Source organism: Camelus ferus, chromosome 13, assembly GCF_009834535.1.
Source record: "Camelus ferus isolate YT-003-E chromosome 13, BCGSAC_Cfer_1.0, whole genome shotgun sequence".
Taxonomy (NCBI): Eukaryota; Metazoa; Chordata; class Mammalia; order Artiodactyla; family Camelidae; genus Camelus; species Camelus ferus.
Window position 1 is genome coordinate 61,664,601 of NC_045708.1, and position 4,919 is coordinate 61,669,519.

Here is a 4,919-nt window from a genome sequence, read left to right on the forward strand (position 1 = left end):
GAAACAAATGTTTAGGGAAGACATCACTTATTTCTGAAGGCAGCTAAACTCCCAAGCAAAGTAAAACTTTTGATATAGCACTTATGATTTTCTAGACTTCCTAGGGCCCTAAGGGTCAAGGTACGTTCACAGGGAGAGTTTTAGATGTTTCTAGAACAGCAAGCTTCTTAATGACTCCTGTGTCTAGTTGTGTGTCTCAGTATTCGGCATGAGGGCTTGATGACAAGGAGTGCTCAAAAAATATATATATACATAGATTAATAACAGCGACACACTCGCTGAACAATGTCATTCAGTGACTATTGCCCATATTCTACTTTTAAAAACATCTATGTCACCAGAAGAGTTTAAATTTTTAGAGCTATGTCTATCCTTTTTATTATCTACTGAAAGCTGTAGGTCACTGTGTTTGCACTATAACAATTTTCACGTTCCTTAGTTGGTGTCAAAACCACTGTAATCATAACATTTCTCAGGTACACTATGCTAGAGGAATAAATGAGCAGGTCAAATTTTAGGTTCTGAAAGAATGTGAATATCTTCAGTAATGGAAAATTCATTCAGATTCCACTAAGACAGTGGGATGGCCAAGGAACACCTCATCTTGTGGGTGACTTTTGAGTAAAGCCTGTAGGAGGTGAAGAAGAAAGCCATGTGGTTATCTGGGGAAAAGTACCACAGAATGGGAGGACGGGAAAGGCAAGAGCAAAGACCCTGAGGCAGGAGATGCCCATTATGTTTCTGGAGCAGTGAGGAGACCAGTATGAGTGAGAGCAGCCCGTGAGGGAGAAGCACTGGGAGATGAAGTCAGAGAGGTAGCGGAGGGAATGGAAAGAGGAAAACGAGATGATGTAGATTTTGTAGGCCCATGCAAAGACTTTGATTCATATTCAAGTGTTGTGGGAATCTATCAGGTAGTTTTAAACAAAGTCATGATGTGATTGCACTTATTTTTAAAAATAAACTTTTAATAATAGAATAGTTTTAGATTTACAGAAATATTGTGAAGATAGTACAGAGAGTTTGCATACACCCACACCCAGTTTTCCGTACTGTTAACATCTTACATTTTGTTACAACGAATGAACTAGTATTGATTCATTATTATCAAATAATGTTCACACTTTTTAATATTTCCTTTATTAATATTTTCCTAATTTTAGTTCCTAATATTAATATTAGTTCTTAAACTAATATCTTTTTCTATTCAAAGGTCCCATTCAGATTATCATACTATATTTTAAATTTTTTTCTCATAAGTGGAGGGTGGCATTCATAAAAAGTCTTTTTTTTCTTTTTTCTTCCTACAGTGAAAGACTTTCTTATAATAGGTATTCTATAATCATAAAAATAATAAAGCTGTCCAACAAGAGCAAAATACAAACTTTTTACTTATTCTCGTCTCATGCTCTCTTAATCTCCAGCCCAAAGGAGATCCAACAACAACAAACCACCAAGAGGTAAATGACACAAAATGATCTACTGAGATCATTCACCTCACCTTTAAGTCATCATTTTCCCCAAGTTTTATTGAGAAGTAATTGACATATACAACTGTGTAAGTTTAAGATGTACATCATGATGGTTTGATTTACCTATATTGTGAAATGGTTACCACAGTAGGATCAGCTAACATCCTTCTTTTCATATAGATACAATTTTTTTAAAAAGAAATAAAAAAAAAAAAAAAAAGAAAAAAAAGGAAAAAAAATCCCCTTGGTGAGAACTCTTAGGATTTACTTTATTAACAATTTTCCTCTATATTCTACTGCAGAGTTAGCTGTAGTCATCATGCTGTACATTATATCCCTAGTACTTTTTTTATCTTATAACTGGAAGCTTGTACCTTTTGACTACCTTTCTCCAATTTCCCCCTCCCCTCCCCTTTGCCTCTGGTAAACCTCAAGTCTGATACCTTTTCCTATGAGTTATTTTTTTTGCTTGCTTTTTAGATTCCACAGATAAGTGATATCATACTGAGTATGGGGGTATATACTCAGCCACAAAAAATGAGAAAATCCTGCCATTTGCAACAATATGCAGGGACTTTGAAGGTATTATGCTGTGTGTATAGCTCATGTCTTAACAAGATCACTCTCGCTGTTGTGTTGCCAGTTGACTGCGGAAGCAGGGAAACCAGTGGAGGAGATTTTTATCAGAAAAGAGATGATAAGGACTTGAAGCAGGGACTGTTATAAAATATAGTTATTAATTCCATTCATTACTGATGATTCTAGTGTCTGTCTAAATAGACTCTTCTATACTTTTGCAAACTATCCCTGTCACCAAATACATAAACATTTACTTGAAGCAAACTTAGTATTAGGCAAGGAAGATACACAGTCATGTGTAAGACTTTTTTTTTTTTTTAGTTTTTTTTATTGAGTGATAGTCATTTTACAATGTTGTGTCAAATTCTAGTGTAGAGCACAATTTGTCAGTTATACACGAACATATATATATTCATTGTCACAATTTTTTTTCTGCTATGAGCTACCACAAGATCTTGTATACATTTCCCTGTGCTGTACAATATAATCTTGTTTATCTGTTCTGCATTTTAAAATCCCAGTCTGTCTCTTCCCACCCCCTGCCCCCTTGGCAACCACAAGTTTGTATTCTATGTCTATGAGTCTACTTCTGTTTTGTTTTATTTTTTATTTTTTTTAGATTCCTCGTATGAACAATCTCTTATGGTATTTTTCCTTCTCTTTCTGGCTTACTTCACTTAGAATGACATTCTCCAGGAACATCCATGTTGCTGCAGATGGCGTTATGTTGTCGGTTTTTGTGGCTGAGTAGTATTCCATTGTATAAATATACCACTTCTTCTTTACTCAGTCATCTGTTGATGGACATTTAGACTGTTGCCATGTCTTGGCTATTGTAAATAGTGCCACTATGAACATTGGGGTGCAGGTGTCATTTTGAAGTAGGGTTCCTTCTGGATATATGGCCAGGAGCAGGATTCCTGGGTCATATGGTAAGTATTCCTAGTCTTTTGAGGAATCTCCATACTGTTTTCCACAGTGGCTTTCGTTGCTTCCCTCTCCCACTCTTAATGATTTAGATGTCTTCTTTTACAATTTTGTGTTTATTCTTTTTGTAATTCATGGCAGTTATTTCCTTTCTAGTTATGAGTTTCTCATTTTTGTAGCATCCTGCTCCTTTTCTATTTAGAGTATTTCTTTTAGCATGGGTTTAGTGTTGTCTAAACTCTTTTGGTTTTTGCTTATCTGTGAAGTTCTTTATCTCTCCTATTCTAAAGGATAGTCTTGCTGGATAGAGTATCCTAGGCTGCATCTTTTTTTCATTCGGGACTTTGAATATATCTTGCCACTCCCTTCTGGCCTGTAGTGTTTGTGTAGAGAAATCAGCTGAGAGCCTTATGGGGGTTCCCTTGTAACTCACTCTTTGTTTTTCTCTTGCTGCCTTTAGGATCATTTTTTCATCCTTGACTCTGGCCATCTTGATTATGATATGTCTTGGTGTGGGTCTGTTTGGGTTCTTCCTGTTTGGGACCCTCTGAGCCTCCTGTACTTGGATATCTGATTCCTTCTTTAGGTTTGGGAAATTTTCAGTCATCATTTCTTCCAATACCTTTTCAATCCCCTTTGTTCTTTCTTCCCCTTCTAGAACCCCTATTATGCGTAGATTGGCATGCTTTACATTATCCCATAGGTCCCTTATATTGTTTTCATTGTTTTTTATTTCTTTTTCTCTCAGCTGTTCTGATTGTGTGCTTTCTGTTGTCCTGTCTTCTAGGTCACTTATTCGTTCGTCTGCATTGTCTAGCCTGCTTTGTACAGCCTTTAGTTCAGCTCTCATCTCAGCCAATGAGTTTACTAATTCTACTTGGTTCTTCTTTATGGCTTCTATTTCATTTTTGACATCTTATATCTTTAAACACTATTTCTTGTAGTTCCTTCAGTACTTTGATCACTCTTTCTGTGAAATCTTGATCTAGTAGGCCTTCAATGTCTATTTCCTTGATCGTGCTTTCAGGGGATTTCTCTTGATCTTTTAGTTGGTAGTGGTTCCTCTGCTTCTTCATATTGCTCATGTCTCTCTGGCACTGTGGCTTGAGGAATATCAGTTATCTAGTTCTCCTGGAGACAGTGTGCTCTTAATGATTTTATTGAGAGGTCTTTGTGTCTTTGCCCCGTTTTGCGAACTCAGCTTGCTGTTTCAAGGCCCTCTGTTGGCGCCCTCATCTGTGTTGCTCCCAGTGGCTGTTGGCTAGTAGATCGTGCCCCCTCCCAACACTGGGTCAGGTGCTGAGCTCTTACCCCGTGGGTGGGCGGGTCACCCCCACTCCCAATGCCACAGTCAGATGCTGCGCTCAGGCGAGGCAGGTGGGCGGATCGTGCTCCCTCCCAGCACCGTGGTCAGGTGCTGTGTTCCTGCCAGGAAGGTGGTTGGCCGCCTGGCCTCTCCCAGCGTTGGTAGCTCCGCTGCTCTGTGCAGCTTCCCGCTCCGCCTCGGGTTGGCGCTCCAAAGGCGGGCTCGGGGAAGACTGCAGAACAGCCCCGCCTCTGCTCCATGCCAAATCTCAGCTCCTTGTTTGTCTTGGCGGCGTAAGTTCTCTGAGGTGCCAGGGCAGAAAGATCCTATCTACCTCAGGCTGTAAACAAGTCTCAGTCCTGCCTAGGAGGTTGCGGAGCCCCTGAGTGAGGATTCAGGTCTTGGCCCCTCCCTGGCCCAGGCACTTCCCACAGGAGGAGGTGGCGGCTGTGGCTGCACCCCGCCTCTCTTCTCCTGAGAAGCAACAGTAATGGCGGTGCGGGTCTGAGGAGACAAAGGCTATGGTGCCCCTCCCCCCAGGGCACACCAGCCTTGTTGCTTTGTTTTTTTCACAATTTATGGGGGACCGAGGTTGTTCTGCTCCGTATCCCCTCCCAGCCACAGCGCGCAGCACC